The sequence below is a fragment of the Theropithecus gelada genome, chromosome 3 (assembly GCF_003255815.1).
Source record: "Theropithecus gelada isolate Dixy chromosome 3, Tgel_1.0, whole genome shotgun sequence".
NCBI classification, from domain to species: domain Eukaryota; kingdom Metazoa; phylum Chordata; class Mammalia; order Primates; family Cercopithecidae; genus Theropithecus; species Theropithecus gelada.
In genome coordinates, this window is record NC_037670.1 from 158,786,574 (window position 1) to 158,807,715 (window position 21,142).

The window sequence follows — 21,142 nt, forward strand, 5'->3', positions numbered from 1 at the left end:
AACTGAGGCAGATGCTTAAAACTTGAGACAAATTTACATGGCAGGAGCTAGATTTAAATCCAGAGCTCCCATGTTCTCAGAGCTTTCTTTGGTTCTTAGGCATCTCCTCCCAGAGTCCAAGTTTTTTCTTTTCTTTTCTTTTCTTTTTTTTTTTTTGAGGCAGAGTCTTGCTGTGTCGCCCAGGCTGGAGTGCAGTGGCGTGATCTTGGCTCACTGCAAGCTCTGCCTCCTGGGTTCACGCCTTTCTCCTGCCTCAGCCTCCCAAGTAGCTGGGACTACAGGTGCCTGCCACCACGCCCGGCTAATTTTTTGTATTTTTAGTTGAGATGGGGTTTCACCATGTTAGCCAGGATGGTCTCGATCTCGTGACCTCATGATCCACTCGCCTTGGCCTCCCAATGTGCTGGGATTACACAGAGTCCAAGTTTTATGTCTTTATGCTCCTTGCCTCATACATTGCATGAACTTGTAGAAAGTCATAAAGGCACCAGACGTGGTGGCTCACGCCTGTAATCTGAACACTTTGGGAAGCCAAGGTGGGTTGATCGCTTGAGCCCAGGACTTTGAAACCAGCCTGAACAACATGGTGAAACCCCATCTCTAAAACAAAAATACAAAAATTAGCTGGGCATGGTGGCACGTGCCTGTAGTCCCAGCTACTCAGGAGGCTGAGGTAGGAGGATTACCGCTTGAGCCCTAGAGGTCGAGGCTGCAGTGTGCCAAGATCATGCCACTGCACTCCAGCCTGGGTGCCAGAGTGAGACCCTGTCTCAGAAACAAAAACGAAAAACAAACAAAAAATCCCCACAAAGTCGTAAAGGGATTATAAAGAAACTTGTCATGCAGAACTGGCTAAGTGTATAAAGTAATGATCTCATTATAGGAAAATCTATAAAGTTGGGCCAACTCCCCTTGGTTGCTAATTATAGGTACCTGAAATCTCTGGCACAGGTTGTTTGCACAATATACACTTCAGTTGGTTGTTGTGTATGTACATATACAGTGCTTTGCTGTTCCAAGTAGCTGAGAAAGCGGAAGAGGTGCTTTGCTGCTGTGCTTTTTCTGCCTTCCATCTGGCTAAGATTCTTAATGGCCATATACAGGGCTGATAATGTGTTTTCTGACCTAAGTTTCCAGTGATTGTCTTTAACTTAATATTTGCTGAGGCATCAGGAGAATTCAGAGGTTTCCCTCTCTAGTTCCTTTATTGGTTAGTGTCAGCATCATTTTAATTTTTGTCATTAATACTGAGTCAACAATATGCCAGGTAGCAATATGGGGACCTGGAGGAGGTAGTCGTAGTTCTTGGCTGGAGTCCTCAGGAGAGGCTTTTAGCAGGAGATTTGAGAAGCTAGATCACTCTCAATGACTATTGTCCTAGGAAAGGAGGTTATGATGTGCTAGTCACTGTGTAGGGAGCCTTTAAAACCAGTTTTTTTAGTAGCAGGGAGTTGAGGGTTGATTCTGTGGCCAAGGGGAATTCAGAATGAACCAGCCACAAGGAAAAAAACCTCCAGAGACATTGTGAGGCCAGCATGATAGACTTTTCCTCTCCCATTGTATTAGTCCATTTTCACAGTGCTAATAAAGACACACCTGAGACTGGGTAATTTATAAAGGAAAGAGATTTAATGGACTCACAGTTCCACATGGCTGAGGAGACCTCACAATCATGGCAGAAAGCAAAGGAGAAGTAAAGTCACATCTTACATGGAGGCAGGCAAGAGAGATTGTGCAGGGGAACTCCCATTTATAAAACCATCAGATCTCATGAGACTTATTCACTACCATGAGAACAGTATGGGGGAATTCATGCCCATGATTTGGTTATCTCCACCTGGCCCCACCCTTGATACATGGGGATTATTACAATTCAAGTTGAGATTTGGGTGGGGACACAGCCAAACCATATCACCCATAAAGAACACTGCCTTGCATATTAGAGAGTGGATGCCTTGCTTTGTTTTTACAGGTGGCTTTACTCTGTGCAACAGGTCAGCGAGCAAGGCCAGCCCTCTTCGTCCTACTTCTATGAATTGCAGAAGAAATGATAAAAGAACAAAGATTCTGGAGGCCATTGGCTTCCCTCAATTTGCAATAATTCCTTCTCTTTGAGACCGCCCCCCTCATCTCCTTATAGATCCAGATGCCATTTGGGAAGGTCAAATTAGAAATACAAGAAGAAAAAAAGGCAGACGCCAGTTAAGAAGTCCCTTTCTTAAAAGAAAGCTCATCTATGCAGACTTCCCAGTGTAGGTGGGTAATGATTAAGTCACCCCTCTTCTTTCTTCTTAATCAAAGATTTTTTTCTTTCTTTTTAGTCCTTCACCTGGCAGTGAGGAGAGTTCATTAACTTGGTGAACAAAGGGAACACGTCTGAGCAACGTGCTTCAGAAGGGAGGAAGTAATGTTCATTTGCTGTGATTCTACATTTTGTGAAAACAGTTGTACAGATAGCTGTATTTCGGCTTCTGAAATGGTGAATGACAGCGTTTGAATGCACAATCGTTCCGCATAATTTTGGGGCATTGTGGCTGCCTCAGTGAATGGTCTTAAACTGCCCTGAGCCTGTGCAGAAGTGAGACTGGGGCCACCATAATCTCCAAAAGAGAGTTTCCTCTTCCATTTGCAGCAAAATTACATTTCACATGTACACCAGATGTCACAGTCATTTGTCCATTCTGAACATGCCCAGGAAATAAATAATGCCTGAGCCTGAAAGTAACAGAATGTGTGCTGTTTTTTTGAGCAAAGGGTGGATTAATGATTTTAATTAAGTTGGGTTTGCACAAGTTTTTTTCTGTGAAAATGATTTTTAAAAATTTTATTATATTTTTAATTGACAAGTAATAATGGTATATATCATGGCTACAATGTGATGTTTTGGTGTTTACACTGTAGAATGATTAAATCAAGCTAATTAACATATCTACCACCTCACATATATGTCAATTGAAAATGATTTGGGGGATCTCTCTATTAAACCTTAATTTAGGAACGTGTAAAGCTTGTCTATAAAACACATGAGGTTTTAATTTTAATGTGAAACCCTGAAGATGGGGAAGATTATGTAGAGTTATGGGAAAAGTAGGTATTTTGGAATCAGATGGATCTTCCTTTAAATTCTGACTCTGCTTCTTCTCAGTTGTTAAGCCCTATGCAAGTTGTTTTTAAAAACTTCAGCTTCAGTTTCTTCATCCATAAAAAGAGAGTAATAACACCTACCTAATCCAGCATTAGATAATTCAGCAAAATGACAGATGTAAGCCTCCTGGCATATGGAATGCACTCAATTGACTTCAGTCTTCTTCCACCCACCCTCTGTCCACTTTAAAGTGTATCTGATGAAACACACAGCCAAGGTTTATGCAGGAGGCCCTGTTTGATGTACCCAAGAGCTGTTGCTGTCTGTACCTCCGGAAACCCCTTCTCACAAGGACCAGACAAACCCATAGTCATGCAAGCCTTTTGTAGGCTCCATGGGGGGGTCTTAGGCAGCTGCACATTGCATGCCAGCTTTATTTTTTATTCTTGTTTTTTTTTTTTTTTTTTTTTGGAGACTGAGTCTTACTCTGTCACCCAGGCTGGAGTGCAGTGGTGCAATCTCAGCTCACTGAAATCTCTGCCTCCTGGGTTCAAGTGATTCTCTTGTCTCAGCTTCCTGAAGAGTTGGGATTACAGGCACCCACCATCATGCCCAGCTAATTTTTGTATTTTTAGTAGAGACAGGGTTTCACCACATTGGCCAGGCTGGTCTCGAATTCCTGACCTCAGGTGATCTGCCTGCATTGGCCTTCCAAAGTGCTGGGATTACAGGCGTGAACCACCATGCCTGGCCACCAGCTTCATTTTGAATTCAGGTCTTTTCATGCTTTGTTCCTCTTCAGAGATGTGGTGTGACTCCGGGAAAGTCAGCCTGGCCTGAGAGTGCATTTTTGCATTTTCTGCCTCCTTCTGTGCTTTCAGCTAGAGGCAGGTGCAGGGTGCTTCACTACATTCTCGGAACTGCAGAACTGCTGCAGAAAGCCCTGCTCTCACAGTGATGGTGAAAAGGAACCACAGACTTTGCAGACCATTGCAATGTGTGCAATTAGCATCCCAGCTTTCCTTCCAGGGCCAGTATACTGAGCAGTTATGCCTTCCCTGCTTTGGAAGGACAAGTGCTCGTTATCTCTTGTAAAGAAGGGGAAAATCTTCTGCTTCCACTTTCTCCTGCTTCCTTCTCCATCCTGTCAGATTCTCCCATGGATTTTCCTCTGAAACCCAAGGTTTTGTTTTTATTTTGTAACACAAGTGGGAAAAATCACTTCCCTCAAGCGAACAGCCTCCACAATCCTTAGAAATACTGATCAATGCCCTGCATGGTTTAAAAAGAACTCAGGACACTGCTTCCGTCGGAGGCTTCTTGGTTTCAGGAAGGTGGGATGGGTGTGCTGGAGGTGGTTTGGGAGGGAGGAGAAGAGTGGGAGAGTCAGGTGGGGAGTGGGAGGAGGACTTATGAAAAGTAGAGAAGTGGGGTCATTGCGTGAGGTGTGGGATTTTGCGGAGGGAGAGGAGTAAAGAGAATGGTTGGGGAGCCCTGCTTGCTCTTAATTGTAGAATGCAATCTCTTTACCTCCTTACGGCACATTCAGACAAGACATTTGCTCCAAAGCTTTCTGTGGGAGAAAGTGTTTCTTTTAAATATAGCCATACACTGAGACACACCTTAAATAGCTCAGCCAAATTCAGGTGCTGGGAGTAGTCATTATTCATTTAACACACTGGACACTGGTGGAACACTTCACTTTCATTTGCTCACTTAAACTTCGCAACAGTCTGACATTTCTCTCCATTTCAGACAGGAAGAAAGCAAGGCTTAGCGGGGGCTTGGTAATGTGTAAAATCCCTTGGCTGTGCAGTGGTGAAGCTGGTGGTGGGTAAAAGCCCGGGTCTGTCTGGCTCCAGAGTCCAGGCTGTTGCTCATCTTCCTGAAACCCTCTTCCTCCTTTGTTAGGGAGCATGCTGTGTCTTTGGACGGCAGCTGTGCTCACTGCTATGCCACCAACTCTGTGCTCTGGCTTTGGGAGTCTCCCTAGCATCTCCCAAGCACCGAGCTTTGCACATAGTGGGTGCTTGGTACTGTTCGTAGAGCAGGTGAGTTCCCTGAGTAGCACACATCACATTAAGCCACACAATGCACCTGTGCTAAGCACAGGCTTTTAAATTCAGGAGGCTACATAAGAACATGCTCCTGGGTTCACAGTTACTCTCTCAAGCGAACAATTCATGGATTAATTATTTCTCAGGAGACTTTCGATGCCTTGGAGAATTGCCCATTCGCTCAAAACTTGGCAAGATGAGCATGAGCAAAGAAAATCAGCAAATCTGAGACATGGTCAAGTGCAGAAATAGATGCATAATTGTTATTCAGGGGCAGCAGTAAAAGGACATCGGGTTCTTAGATTTAATATGTACCCCGAGGTGTGCTTCGGATATCTTTCTGATAGATTTACAGGAAGTCCACCTCACCCCATCAATAAAATCAGGACAAAGAGAGCCCAGAGTGGGAAGGATGGGTGCGGTCCATCACGACACAACTTCTCTCATGCTCCTGAAATCAGAGGGCAGAGTCGGGGAAGAGATGAATAGTAGAAACTCAGCACTGGAAGGAGCGTTGAAAAGTCATCTAATCTGTCCCCCCCTAAATCATCTGAGGCAGGTTCATTTTTATTTTGAAAGGCCCCCAGGAAAAGACACTCGGCAACCTCTTTTTCTGTTAGAGCCATTGCAGGGTTAACAACTCTCACACGTCAGAAGGTGAATCCCCCTAATTCATCACCTGCCACAGCAAACACAGGCTGATGGAGTCTATCTATTTACTGAGGATTTATGTCTTCCATTCACTTTAAAGTGTATCCAGTGAGGATACACTACCTGCTTCCAAAATGGCTGTGAGGCAATCTGCTGTTGGAGCGGGCTCAGAGTTTAGGGAAAAGAGAATGCCAAAAAGAAAAAATATCAACAAAAACAAAAAACTGAGTGGTGTAGAATATGCTGCCCTAAAGAAAGATAGAGGATGGCCTCAAGTTGTGAAACTCTGGGCTGTACTGGGTATAATTGGAATGAGGTAAGTAGCAGAGAGAAGAGAGACTAAGAGGTGGTGGTTGGCACAGAATAAACGAACTACTGTGAGGTTGCTTTGCAACAGTCTAGACATAGAGAAAAAAACTGGTGATAGGTGAAGTCTGACATAATAGAAGATTTGAAGAAGGATTGGTAGTGCCTTATTTTGTAATCTGTGCCATAGACGGTCATTAAGGAATATGTGAATCTATGTGGGGAAGCTCTCGTGAAATCTACCATCATTACCAAGCTCGATGAATAAATGATATAGATACGGCAGATGGTAGCAAGAGAAGGGACCTACCCAGGAAAGGAGAACTTATGGTTCTAATGGTGGCAGAGGTTAGGGAGGAAGTCGGCCACGAGCAAGGATCCTGGGTGAGCCAGGGTGGGGCATGTGCTGCAAGAAAAAAAGGGCTCACTCTGAAGGATAGCACAACAGATTTGTCTTTTGAGAAAATAGTCTCATCAGTCTTTGTGACGGTACTACACTGACCTTTAAGGCATCACTACATAAGAGTTTTTCATGCTGACAGGCTGAAAGAAAATGCAAATGTTGAAAGAAACTGAGTTAACTGGGGGAAAGTCGTCTTAAATGGGTTAGAGGCAATCTAGACTGCAAAAACACAATGCGAGTAATTTGGAAGGCTAGAAATATTCCTTCCCTTCATTAAAAGGGAGATTGTTTCAATCATAGTGTTACTATTATTGCTAATATTACGACTACTAACTCAACATAATTAAACTGGGATGTGAGGTGCTTTACCAAGACCAAATACCAGAATGCATATTGTTATACGTACGTGAAGCACATCCTGCACAATTTATTCGGAGCCGGAAAACAAAAACCAGTAGAGAAGGGAAAGGAAAAGGAAATGTGGAAGGAAAGAAGACTGAGGGCTCCTCCTTGTGCATTCTTGTGTGTCCTGCACCTTAGTGGGAAGTCTGGGACATGGATGGATGTATGTGTGGATGGGTGGATGGATGGAGGGGTGGATGGATGGATGGCAGAATGGGTGGATAGATGGATGGGTGGAAGGATGGATCGATGGATGGGTGGATGGATGGGTGGGTGGATGGGTGGGTGAATAGACAGGTGGATGTTTACAGTAAAACATCTACCTGGAATAGTTATAAAACATGAAGGAGTTGGAAGGAAAATAGAAACAGTGTCATCATTAGATATGTCTAATGGACACCTTCTGGGACAGTGACCAACGCACACCTCTGCATTCAGGCCTTGGGTCAGTGTTGGTTTAAGCAGCTAAATCTCTCAGTGGTTCTGCCCAGCTGCCTACTCCATCTCAGTCCTTGCTGCGGGACAGCCTGCTTGCCTATTTTCCTTATTTATCTCCAGCTAGTCTCTCTCAGACTTCCTGGTTGATTTTCCTCTACCTCAGCAATCAATGTGGGGGTCTCCAGCTCAATCCTAGTCTCTGTTCCCTTTTCACTCTGCACTTCTCCCATGATTTAAAAAAAAAAAAAACTCTCTTTATCTTGATGGCCCTCAACTTTATCACTCTCAGCCAGACTGTGCTAGATTCTTTTTTTTTTTTTTTTTTTTTTTTTGAGACAGAGTCTCTCTCTGTCAATCGGGCTGGAGCGCAGTGACACAATCTGGGCTCACTGTAGCTTCCACCTCCCAGGTTCAAGTGATTCTCCTGCCTCAGCCTCCCCAGTAGCTGGGATTACAGGCACCCGCCACCACACCCGGCTAATTTTTGTTTTTTTCAGTAGAGAAGGGGTTTTGCCATGTTGGCCAGGCTGGTTTCAAACTCCTGACGTCAGGTGACCCCTCCACCTTGGCCTCCCACAGTGCTGGGATTATAGGCGTGAGCTACCATGCCTGACTGGAAAGAGGTTTAACGGACTCACAGTTCCACATGGCTGGGGAGGACTCACAATCATGGTGAAAGGCAAAGGAGGAGAAAAGTCACATCTTACATGGCAGCAGGCAAGAGAGTTTGTGTAGGTGAACTCCCCTTTATAAAACCATCAGATCTCACGAAACTTATTCACTATGATGAGGGCAACACAGAAAAGACCCACCCCCATGATTCAATTACCTCCCACCAGGGCCCTCCCATGACACGTGGGAATTTTGGGAGCTACAATTCAAGGTGAGATTTAGGTGGGGACACAACCAAACCATACCAGCCGTCTTTTGTGATGGTTTTGGTTTTCATGAATACGAGTGTGAGACCTCTCTTCACGGCCTTCCTTGGCTCTATTTGTCAGGTTTTTCTTTCTTTTTTTTTTTTTTTTTTTTTAACATTAGAGACCTCATTTTGATTCTGACAACTTTCATACTTATCCACACCACAAATTATTTTATTATCCATATCATATAACTATTGTTTCCCGTCTCCTCTGACTTGAATGTAAGCTCCTTAAGGACAGTGACTAGTGCTAGAGTCTCATATACAATTACCTGGCTTTCTATTCTACTTTGATGTCTCAGAGGCAGCTGAAGCCTAATGTGTCCTGCCCCATCTGCTCCTGCTCCAGGGTTTCCCATCTCATTGCTGGCACCTGCATCCACCCGTTGCTCAGGGCAGAAACCTGGGGAGCTGTGAACCTCAGATTATCATGGATTGGCCACTGCCGTGACCTGTAGCCCTGGACTAAAAAGCCAGCATAGTTTCTCCTCTGTGCGCCTGAAGTGGGTTCTGAACTGGTCTCCCTGCCTCCATGGTTGTTTCCCAGTTATATTGGTTCACACTGTAGACAGAATGATCCTTTGAAACAAACAAAATAGTGCACCTGCTTAAAATCCTTTCATGGCTTCCCATGGCACTTTCAACAAAATCCCAAACCCTTAACCTGGCCTATGAGACCCAATATCTCTGGCCCTGGAGAACCTCTCCAGCTCATCGCAGTTCACCTTCTGCTGTTTACCACACTCTGGCCACACGGGCATGTAATGTTATTAATTAAGTAAGCTCAGCTCTTCCCCACCCCAGGGCTTTGGTCCTGTGGTTCCCTGGCCCAGAATGTTATTTTCCTTCTCATTGAATGGCTAATTCCTTTTTTTTTTTTTTTTTTTACATTTGGCTTAATGTCACTCCCTGAGGACTGCAATTCCTGGCACTCCCAGTCTACATAATCACACCCCCCACATCCGCCATCACACCATCATTCTGTGGTTCTGTCCTGTAGCCGTCTGTACCTTTGCATGCTACCTCCTCTTATGTTGTGCTTTATCTAAGTATGTGCCTATTTCTGGTGGTGTGTTTTTCTCTCTACTAAATTATTGCATGAAGGCAGAAAGTGTGTTGTTTTTGTTTACAAGCTTCTGTCTTCCAGGAATCCGGAATTGAGAATCAGAATGAATCAGCCTCAGCTGATCGCAGCGCCATTGAAGACAAGTCCACATGGAGCTGTGGGAATGAGTTTCCTGTGGGACGGAAAGACGTGGGGAAAGCAAGCTGAGAAACCCACGGGGAGAGAGACACTGACCCAGAGATGGAGAGCACACACCTAGATGGAGACTCAGAGAGAGGCAGACATTCTCCTGCCTGCTCTGGGATTCTTCCTTATGACGTCTCAGGATGCTCACACAAATCCCCTTTTAGCTTGGGCTAGGCTGAGGGCATTTCCATTCCCTGAAATGGAAATCCGTCATTGGCCTGGTTGGAGATGGAGACAGACAATGGGAAGAAAGGCTCACTAGCAATTAAGCAAAGAATATACACCTTGAATCAATGCTTGCAACTGACCCAGTGGTAAATTTCAGGAGCTGGGCCATGAATTTTCCCCATGACTTCATTTGCCTGTATTTGGCTTTGGAAGGCACTTCCCTGGTCTAAGGTCTCTTGAACCGTCTTCACGTTGGATTGTGGCTGTGGGTCAGAGCAAGGCCAAGGCTCTGACTGACTCAGACACCTGTCATTTAACAGCAGAGTGAAATAGAAGCCCTGGAATATGCTTTCTGTCTTTGCAGCTGCAGCATGTGCAGAAGCTGTCCAGGGCAATGATGAATTTCAAGTTTCTTCCTTTGAAGGACAGGGCCCAGCTAATGTGACACATCCTTCCTGAAAATGATGCGTTTCTAGGTTTCTGGCTTAAGGGTATGTGATTTCTGCAGGGTAAACATGGCCTTAAAGGGGGAAAAATTGTTCTACTTAACTATGCAGAGAATTCCCAGTAGTTCCTTTAATTTGGTTTTCTGAATAGGGCACATTTGCATTCACTGACTTGTGGCTTTTTAGACTAGCAAATGCATCTCTCTCTTCTCTGTGTTTCATTAAATGATTAGGTGGTCTCCAAGCTACGCTAACATTAGCCAAGACCCTTGAGATTTGGAGGCAAGTCCATCTAGCCAGTTTGTTTCTTTTTCTTTATAATTTCCCTCCCACATCTTTTTTTCATTTTAAATCCCTTCTGTCAAATGAAGACTGGGGCTCACAAATGTGTGTGGGCACGTATGTGTGCATGCAACATGCAATGCAACAGGGTGGGAATAGGAGAGGAGAGAGGGAAAAGTATACTAAATCTTGCTTAGCATAAAAAGATTGCCTTGGTCTCCAGCTGAAATTAGGAAAAGAGAAGGAGGTGAATATTGTTATTTTACAACTTAATTTTTTATTCTTAGCACATCACATAATATCTGGGTGTTAGCGACACATGTGACCAAATGGCTGCTCCCCCATCAATAAGGAGAGGCAGTTCTGAGCAGGGAGTCTGTCACTGCCATGGTCACGTGGCCCATGGACCCCACCCCTGGATGAGTGAGGCTGAGACGGGGTGCTGCTGGGGAATTCCCATTCCAGACTGCTCAAGTGAGTGAACACAGGACACGAAAATTCTCCATACTCCAGCAGCAAGCCGGGATATTCAGGTTCACCTATGCGGTTGGACATTTTGTTTGTTTCAATCATTTCCAACTATAAATATGGCAGGCCAGGAATCGTTGGTTGGGAATGAATTGTAAGTAAAGGGTTGAAGCTGCCCCCAAAGAACTCTGAAATTTGACAGAATTTCCTAAAAATGCAATAAAGGTTACAAAATAACCCCACAATGCTCTAAAATTACTACTGGGCAAGACAATAATTTTTAATCAAATGACATTTGCATCCACATTGTCCTTTTGATCCCTTTAAGTCAGTTTCTTAGAGGTATAAATCCTGGCTTTGAGACACAATTTTCCCACCCAACTTGGGCAAGTTGCAACATTGCTAAGCCTCCCTTTTCTGAAATATCTACTTCATCTGGTTGGTAGAAGCATTTGATGACACAATACATATCAAAGTGTTTCATAAACTGTGAACTATGAAGATATTGTTTCTCCTCTAAGCTACTAGCAGCTGTTTTCAGCAATGGCTGATCAAAACAGTGAACAATTAGCTAGGTGCAGCAGCTGACGCCTGTAATCCCAACACTTTAGAAGGCTGAGGTGGGCAGATCACCTGAGGTCCGGAGTTTGAGACCAGCCTGGCCAACATGGTGAAACCCCATCTCTACTAAAAAAATACAAAATTAGCCAGGCTAATTTTCTAGTGATGGCAGAGGTTAGGAGGAAGTCAGCTGTGAGCAAGGATGCTGGGTGAGCCAGGGTGGGGTGTGTGCTGCAAGAAAAAAAGGCTCACTCAGAAGGACAGCACAACAGTGTGTTGGCACATGCCTGTAATCCCAGCTACTCAGGGGGCTGAGGCAGGAGACTTGCTTGAACCCGGGAGGCGGAGCTTGCAGTGAGCTGAGATCGTGTCACTGCACTCCAGCCTGGGCGACAGAGCGAGACTCCGTCTCCAAAAAAAAAAAAAAAAAAAAACAAAAAAAAAAACAATGAACAATTGAAAATGGTCTAAATGCCAGCAATAAGGTTTGCTAAGGAAATTATGCTACATCCATAGGATAGAATTATCTGCAGGCATTAAAAAAGACAGCAATGTTTATCTATTGACATGGACAGTTTATCTAAGTACATTATAAAGTAAAAAAGTAAATTATAAATATATTATATTTAAATATAATATATATTTAAAGTATAATACATTATACTTAAAGTATAATACATTAAGTTAAAAAGTTGATCTAAATACATTATTAAGTAAAAAGTATATTTTTCTAAAATAAAACAATATTAATTAACATTTGTATTAAAAGATGTCTGAAACAATTTATATAAAAGTGTGCTCTTTTCTAGAATAATATGTATTACTAACGAATATATATTATATATATATTACATAACATATTGTGTGTGTGTGTATATATATATATATAAATGGGGAGAGTGTGGTTTGGAATTTAGATGCACCCATTGTTTAAAAAAAGAATGCAATTTTCTCTGCCCTAGAAAACTTGGTGGTCACAGAAGGATAGGATACTGGCAGCTTGGAAGGCTGAAGGAAGAGACTTCATGGGAGAATGAGACCTAAGGAATCTCTAGTTCCTAGGTACCTGGAAATCCGTACACATCCCCCTGACCAGCCAAAGTCCCAGTTGGGAAACCATGTGGATATTGCCTACAATATGCCCCCAGCCCCTTCTCCCTTAAACCTTAAACCTTTGCCCCCAGCCCCTTCTCCCTCTGCCAGGACCACAGACCTTTCCAGGTGTCCCAGAGCCACTTGGGACCATATGAACTCAATAAACAAGTGAGCAGGTTCTTCTTGTGGGTTTCAAATGAACGTATGGCAGGACCATCTTCAGACCTGTTGAAATATCTCAACATCCTGCTAAGTTATGCTGCCAGGAAAGAGACTGGCCCAACTGGATGGCTGCGGCCCCTTCAGTAGAACTTTCTGTCACTTGTTCCAGGCTTGGCATGAAGCACAGCTGCAATGTTTGGCCACTCTTCCTTGAACTTTGCTACCTTTTCATTTAATGATTGCCAGCCTCATGGGCACTCCACTGTGCATGGAGTCAGGTATGGAGGAGTGAGGTGGGTGCAAAAATATGTTAAAATGTCTCTATCCTCAAGGACTTTATGGTCTAGCAGACGAGGACAATATATAAGCAATGAATTATGAGTCAAGATAAGATGAAAAAAAAGCTAAATTGGGCTCTGAATCTGAAATGACACAGAGCAGGATCTTTGATCTCAATCTCCTGACTAAACAAAGAAATACATCAGTTCCTCCATAATGATTCCATACTTATGTCAGTAGTTTGAGAAAGAAGTTTAAAAATCAACGGATGAAGAGACTCTTAATGTTTAACTCCCTGCAAATATTTTTCTGAACAGATATTGTGACTCTTTTCTAGTGTATGTAATCAGTACTCTTTTCAAATAGCTTTTGTGAAATTTGCTAGAACGATTCACCTAGAGTGTTCCTAGCCCCTGTCTATCAGAGCTTGGGGAGCAGCTCTCCCTGCCCTCCACAGGATAGCTCTGCAGGGGATCTTAGGTTGAACTTCTTGCAAACTGGTCATTTTGATGTAAAGAATTGGTGTGAATGGAGGTTGAGGCAGGAGAATCACTTGAATCTGGGAGGCAGAGGTTGCAGTGAGCCGAGATCGCGCCACTGCACTCCAACCTGGGCCATAGAACGGGACTCCATCTCAAAATAAATAAATAAATAAATAAAATTTAAAAATTGGTGTGAATGGTCCCTTTCCTCTGACAGTGAGCCCCCCACTTTCCTATCTGCAATGCAGTTTCTTCTAAATGAGATAGTGTGATGATTTTAAAAATTCAGACCTGGGAGGCCAAGGCAGATAGATCGCTTAAGCCAGGGAGTTTGAGACCAGCCTGCACAACATAGTGTAACCTTGTCTCAAAAAATAAAAAAAGAAAAAAGAAAATTAGCTGGGGATGATGGCACGCACCTGTACCCTCATCTACTTGGGAGTCCCAGGCATGAGAGTCACTTGAGCCCAGGAGGCAGAGGTTGCAGTGAGCAGAGATAGTGCCATTGCACCCAGCCTGGGCGACTGCAGTGAAACCCTGTCTCAATATATAAATAAATAATAATTAAAAAATTTTAGGTCTGTGTCCTTTTTTTTTGTTTTTCACATCAGGATCCAACCACAGAAAGTTAGGGACAGTGTCAAAATGGGACTATCCAAATGGGCTTCCACGTGCGACTCAAGTCTGTATTCTCTTCGCCTCTCAGCAGTGAAAACCTCATGCCCCCTAGAATGCTGTCAAGGGGAGGTGCTGGTGGCAGGGAGCGTGACTGCCCAGGCTGACTTCTCTGGAAGCAGAGGCTAGGAGTCTGAGGTTCAAATGTGTATTAGGGATCAACCTCCGTACAAAGGAGGGGGACTGGGCAGAGGAAGGAGCCGAACCTAGATGATGCTGGTCTCAGAAAGCCCAGGCCACTTGGGAGAGCCACGGAGCTAGGGCTGCACCATGCTAGCCAGCCTTGTATCCCGGCCTTGCTCAGCCACCAGGCAGAGCTGCCCTGGGAAGTTGTGACCTCCAGCGAGGGAGCAGCTCTCTACAGCTGAGGCTGACCTTGAAGTTGCGGACAGCTAGAGGCTGTCTGCTGAGCACACTTCCCACGGCTGGGCTACAAGTCCTTCCTTGACCTGTGGCACATCTTTGTGTCAACCACAGGAATGAACATGGTGGGGGCCTCAGAGGTCTCTGCTCCCTGAGCTGCTGCCTCTTGCAGCGTACAGGTAGATGATATTCAAGGTTTGTGTGCTCGATGCTATAGCTGCTCTGTGGTTTCTCTGGATGCCCCCTGAAGCTACTTGTTCCAGGGTGTGCTAGGACCAGAACCTTTCAGGGCTGCACAGTCCCACATATATGGGAGTACTTTTCCAGAATTGTTGTGTGAAATTCAAATGATTTCATTTCTTTCATCAATATGAATGTCAGCTGATTCCCTTCAAACTCCCTCCCGCACGCTTAAATGGAGGCTGTTCACTCAAGGACAACACAAAAGAAAGATTTTGTTTACATCCAAACTCTAACATCACAAGAAGCATTCTCAGGGTGCCCACCCCATGGGGGGATGTATAATCAACTCACATTCATTCATGTAGTATGTGCTGACTTAAAACTCAATGACAATTTAATGCAACTTATATTACGCACCTGTTGTGTATTGGGTAAGGTACAGTGTTCGGTTCCCTGGAATGTAGAATGCACATAGTTACCCTCTTCTGAGTTAACAAACAACCCCAGGTAAAGGTAAATAATCAACAAAGTGAACCAAGGATTATGTATTAAAAGAATTTTGGTGTTTTGCTGATCATATGCCCAGTGGGGTTTGGAAGGTTGCACAACGGCATTGCTAAACATTCCAATGCCACATTACCATGAAAACACAAGAGCGTCACAAGGTCTAGAAAGACTCCTCGTGTGGACATTGCTTCTTTATTTGCCAGGAAGCAGTTTAGCCCGAGCAGTTCTTTTATGACTGCAGGAAGCTGAGGGCAAAGTAAACCTGGCAGACAATGAGCCCTGGGTCCAGCTGCACTCTTAGGATAAGACAGGCTGTGAAGAGGGCCCTGTGGCCAACTTCCTGATGAAGCTGTTGGCACAGAAGAGAAGGGGAGCAGAGATCCTGGCTGCTTTTGTGGGAGTGCCTGAGCAGCATTTTTTTTTTTTTTTTTTTTTTTTGAGATGGAGTCTTGCTTTGTTCCCCAGGCTGCAGTGCAGTAGCACGATCTCACCTCACTGCAACCTCTGCCTCCCAGGTTCAAGGGATTCTCCTGCCTCAGCCTCCCAGGTAGCTGGTATTACAGGTGTGCACCACCACCCTGTGCTAATTTTTGTATTTTTTATGGAGATGGGGTTTTGCCATGTTGGCCAGACTGGTCTTGAACTCCTGGCCTCAAGTGATCCGCCCACCTCAGTCTCCCAAAGTGCTGGGATTACAGGTGTGAGCCTCCACACCCAGCCCTGATCAGCTAGCTATCTTGATAACATCTGCCACCCAAGAGGACATTCATTTTGCCAATTTTATTGTCACCAACAACATAATATTTACTCTTGGAAGTGATAATACTAGGAGGATCTACTCTCTTCCTACATTAAATGGGAAGTTGATATAATCAGTGAAGCTGCTATAAGCTTCTCTGGATAGCAGAGAGTGTAGACCTGGTGAGACAGGCCAAGGCCTTCAGATCTGAGCTTAACAGAGCCTGCCTGTGATGACTAGTGACAGGTGTTTGCAAAGCATTTTCCACGGGCCTATTTGGACCGTGAACACTCAACAGATGCCAATCACGTAACGATCACACACAGCTGGGAATAGACCCACTTGTACAAAATGGATCCAGTGGTGATGGTGTCTCCCCATTCTCACCTTCATAGTGACGCTTTCAGAGATTCATTAAAGTTTGTTGAGTTTTGATAGTTGAAACTTAAAAAAACAACAATGCATTTACACTTCATTTACAGTTTCAAGGTTTCCCAGAGTTTAAAAGAGTTTTGAATAACTTTAATTGCCAAAGTGTTACAACTCAAAAATAGACCTAGCAAGTTTGCTTGGCAGTAAGAACGCTGCTAATTTGACATATGCCCATACATTTTTTTAGAGACAAATGTATTTTTAATCCATTTAGGTGCCAGGGGTACTCCAAGCCTGCACACGTTTGAAGTAAGGACAATCCCTATAGGTCAGTGTCCTCATTCATCAGAGGACAGTGGTCCCACCCCAGCTGATTTGACCTTTTTTTTTTTTTTTCCGGATACGGAATTTCACTCTTGTTGCCCAGGTTGGAGTATAATGGCACAATCTTGGCTCAATGCAACCTCGGCCTCCCAGGTTCAAGGGATTATCCTACCTCCCAGCTGGTTTGACTCTTCAGGCACACAGTTTGATGGTTAACCATACATCAAATACTTGTTCTCCAATGGTTATCAGGGTGTGTAAACTGACTCAATAGCTCTCAAAAACTTAGCTGAGAGAAAGACTATACTTATGGAAGTTTGTCCCTAGTATATGTATCAGAGATAGCACATTAAATACTGTAAATTTACCCCTGTCTTGAGGCAGATCAAAAGAGCCTCACATTTTGGCCACATTATTCTGGACTATGCTTGGTGTTAAGATTTTTCTGAACTCTGAGGCATTGTGGAGAACAGGAGCCCCAGGAGACTGTATTTTGCCATAGAGGTGTGTACAGTGAAGAATTAACTTTATCCCAACAGAGATCCGGACTTAGTCCCAGCTCCCGGAAGGGAGTCTACAAACCTTTGGAATTCCCCGAGTGATCTGAGTGTCTTAGTTACTCATGATAGACCGCCCGGGGCCACACCTGAGTATTTATGCTAACCATTTGATTCTGGGAGAGTTAGCCTTGCCAGAAAGACCAAACATATCATTAGCCAGGAACAAGACAGGGTCTTGATTGAAGGGCAAACTGTGTGGCACGCTCAATTAAAAGAAAAGGCAGACAGATTGTAAGGGGGCTCCTCAGGAAACTTCCCCAACAGCAAAGCTCAATGGGAACAACGTGGGATTTTAAAGCCAGACCTGAGTTCACAACTCTAGTTACGCTTCTTATGAGTGGTGTGATGTTGGGTGGGTCTCTGGAGTTTCCATCTTCTCCTCTGTAAAGTGGGGATGGTAATACTAGGATCACTGCAGGATCAAATGAGATCAGGTGGGGATGGCTCCCAGCGCAGCCTGCCACGTGGTAGGATGTTAGGTCTCTTGGAAACTAGAATAACATGCCACCCCCACCTGGTGGCAAAATTTGGAACTGCAAACAAAAGTCTCCAGAAGAAAGCAGTTTTAAGACGGCTTGCCTTCTACATTCAACTTGATTAAATAACAGTAAGTAGTCCGGGCGCGGTGGCTCACACCTGTAATCCCAGCACGTTGGGAGGCCGAGGCGGGCGGATCACCAGGTCAGAAGTTCGAGACCAACCTGGCCAATACGGTGAACCCCCGTCTCTACTAAAAATACAAAAATTAGCCAGGAGTGATGGCGGGTGCCTGTAGTCCCAGCTACTCGGGAGGCAGAGGCAGAAGAATCGCTTGAACCTAGGAGGCGGAGGTTGCAGTGAGCCTAGATCACACCACCACACTCCAGCCTGGGCGACAGAGCAAGATGCTGTCTCAGAAAAAAAAAAAAAAGAAAGAAAAAAGAAAAGAAAAATACAAAGAAAAAAGAAGAAGAAGAAAAAAAAACCCAGCAAGTATAAAGATGGATACAAACTGGGGAATTTGGATAAAGAGGCAAGGACGGGGAGGGATTCTACTCAGGGAGAGTAGCATGATCAAAAACACAGAGATTGGAACTATTATGCTGAATTTCAGATTGGGGTGTACAGCAAGGAGACAAAAGGAGATCTGGCGTTTCTCACATTGTCATAAACTCTGCACAAGTAGACAATGTACAGGGACACTGCTTGACCCAAGGGTGTGGCCTTGTATGACATGACCCCTATATCTAGGCTTTAGAAATCCTTAGCTTTTCCAGAAAAGTGCTTTTTTTGTGGTTGCCCAAGGAGAATGCTATAGTCATTCTAGCAATGGTGGTCAAGGCCTCCACTAAGGGGGGTGTGCTGATGGTCTGTGGATTCTGCAGGAGCTGCACTGGGAATATAGATCTCTCCAGTCCTGATAACTGAGCAACTATATTTGACTACTCTGGTTTTCACTGGTTGGTCAGGGACCAACGAGGTGGTTCCTGATTCCCCTCAGTGGAAACCCAAAGGGGTCATTGGGAAAATCTTGAGGTGTACACAGTGGACACCCCATAACTTCAAACAGAATCATGAATTCATGCCGCTTGAGGGTTTGACTGATGGAAAGTGACTAATATCACGTACAGGGTAGTTCTGGGCTCGTAGCGTTCTCTGAGTAAAAGACAGCGTGCGTCGTACACCGTACACTAAGGGTCCTCCTGCATTGCTCACTGCTTTGCAAAGACTTCTGTTTTCCACAGGCATTGGGCATGGCTAGGGGGGATGGTTTTCCTTTACCGACTCCCCTGTGCCAGCAGGCTAGCTGAGGCAATGTGACCTAAACAGTTATTGCTGTGTGATGCTTGCTGTTCACAACTGGAACTAACCCCAACCTTGGACTCATCACCCTGTGTTCTAAGGACATGAGATCACCCACTTAGAGGGAAATGTTAAATACATGCACTCATGCATGTGTGCACCCCTGTACACACGCACACAAATGGACCTTGGGAAGCCACAGAAAAATGAACTAAGATAAGTAAAGTAACTTTGTTTGAACTTGAGCAGAGCTGGCAGGTTCTAGGCACAGCAGAAAAGCAGGGACAGCCAGAAGGACTTGGCAATCTTCTTATCCCTCCTCCAAAGGCAGCCCCTTTCTCTTATCTTTTTTTCTACAGAATGCCAAGAGGGCTTCAGAGGAGCTCCCTCGTGCACAGAAGATTTCAGACTTTTAACTGATGCCTTCTTGGTGAGCTGAAGAGGTGGCCACATGGGCTGCCAGCTGTCTCTGGTCCTAGTAAATCCAATCTGAGCCTGGGGTTATCAAGGCCATGTGCAGCAAATCCTCAGCTAATATGTCATGACCTGGCAGTGTCCTGGCAAACAGACCTTTGGGCCTGTGTGGGTCACTGGCAGAGGGTTTTGGCGAGCTGGGGCCTCTGCTGACCTTGGCTGCTGTTTGGTCTAAGAGAGCTGAGAGCTCCAGGCTTGTGGTTTTTTTCTTTTTTAATTGTGGTAAAATATATATAACATAAAATTCACCATTTTAGCCATTTTCAGCATACAATTTAGTAGCATTAGGTACATTCACAATGCTGTGCAGTTATCATCACTATCCATTTCCAGAGCTATTTTCATCTTCTCAACCTGAAACTCTGTTCCCGTTAAGCAGAAATTCCCCTCATTCCTCCTTCCCCACAGCCCCGGGAACACCATTCTACTTTCTGTCTCTATGGGTTCGCCCATTCTGAGGATGTCACATGAATGGTATTATGCAATATTTGTCTGTTTGTGATTGGCTTATTTCATTTAGCACAACATCTTCAGGGTTCATCCATGTTGTAGCATGTGTCAGAATATCATTACTTACTGAGGCTGAATCCTCTTCCACTGTTTGTATATATCACATTTTGTGTATCCATTCTTCTATTAATGGACATTTGTTTTTTTCCCACCTTTTAGCTAATGTGAATAATGCTATACAAGTATCGATTTGATCCCCTGCTTTCAGCTCTCTGGGGTACGCACAGGATTGCTCGATCATATGGTAATTTTAGGTCTAACTTTTTTGAGAAACGGATCCAGTGTTTTCCATCTGCAGAGGCTGCTCCATTTCTACATTCTCACAAGGAATATATGAGGATTTCAATTTCTCCACATCCTTGCCAACATTTATTTTCTGTTGTTGTTTTTCTAATAACTATCCTAAGTGTGTGAGGTTTGTGGGTTTTTATTCTTTCTCCCTTGTCTCTTTCTCAGTATTTCAGGTTTCAGGAGAACTGTGACCCATGCAGGGGGTTTGAGTCCCGGTGAAAGTGGAGACCCTGTCATCCTGAGAATCGTCCCTTGGGGGAAACCATCCTTTTCTAAAGCAGAATTTCTCAACAGTGGAACTACTGACATTTTGGACCAGGTTCTTTCTTGTCCTGTGCACTGTAGCAGCGGTCCCCAAACTTTTTGGCACCAGGGGTCGGTTTTGAGGAAGACAATTTTTCCATGGACCGGCGGGGTGGGATGGTTTTGGAATAATTCGAGAGCACTACATGTATCGTACCCTTTCTTTCTATTGTAATAATGTTGTCATGTATAATGAAGTAATTATACAACTCACTATAATGTAGAATCAGTGGGAGTCCTGAGCTTGTTTTCCTGCAACTAGACGATCCCATTTGGGGGTGATGGGAGACAGTGACAGGTCATTTCAGGCATTAGATTCTCATAAGGAGCACACAACCTAGATCCCTCACACGTGCAGTTCATAGTAGGATTCATGCTCCTATGAGAATCTAATGCCGTGGCCGATCTGATAGGAGATGGAGCTCAGGCAGTAATGCAAGTGATGGGGGGCGGCTGTAAATACAGAGAAAGCTTCACAGGCTCGCCTGCTGCTCGCCTCCTGCTATGTGGCCTGGTTCTGGTCCATGGCCTGTTAGGTATCATGGTACCTGAGGACCCCTGCACTGAAAGATGTTTAACAGCATCACTGGCCTCTACACA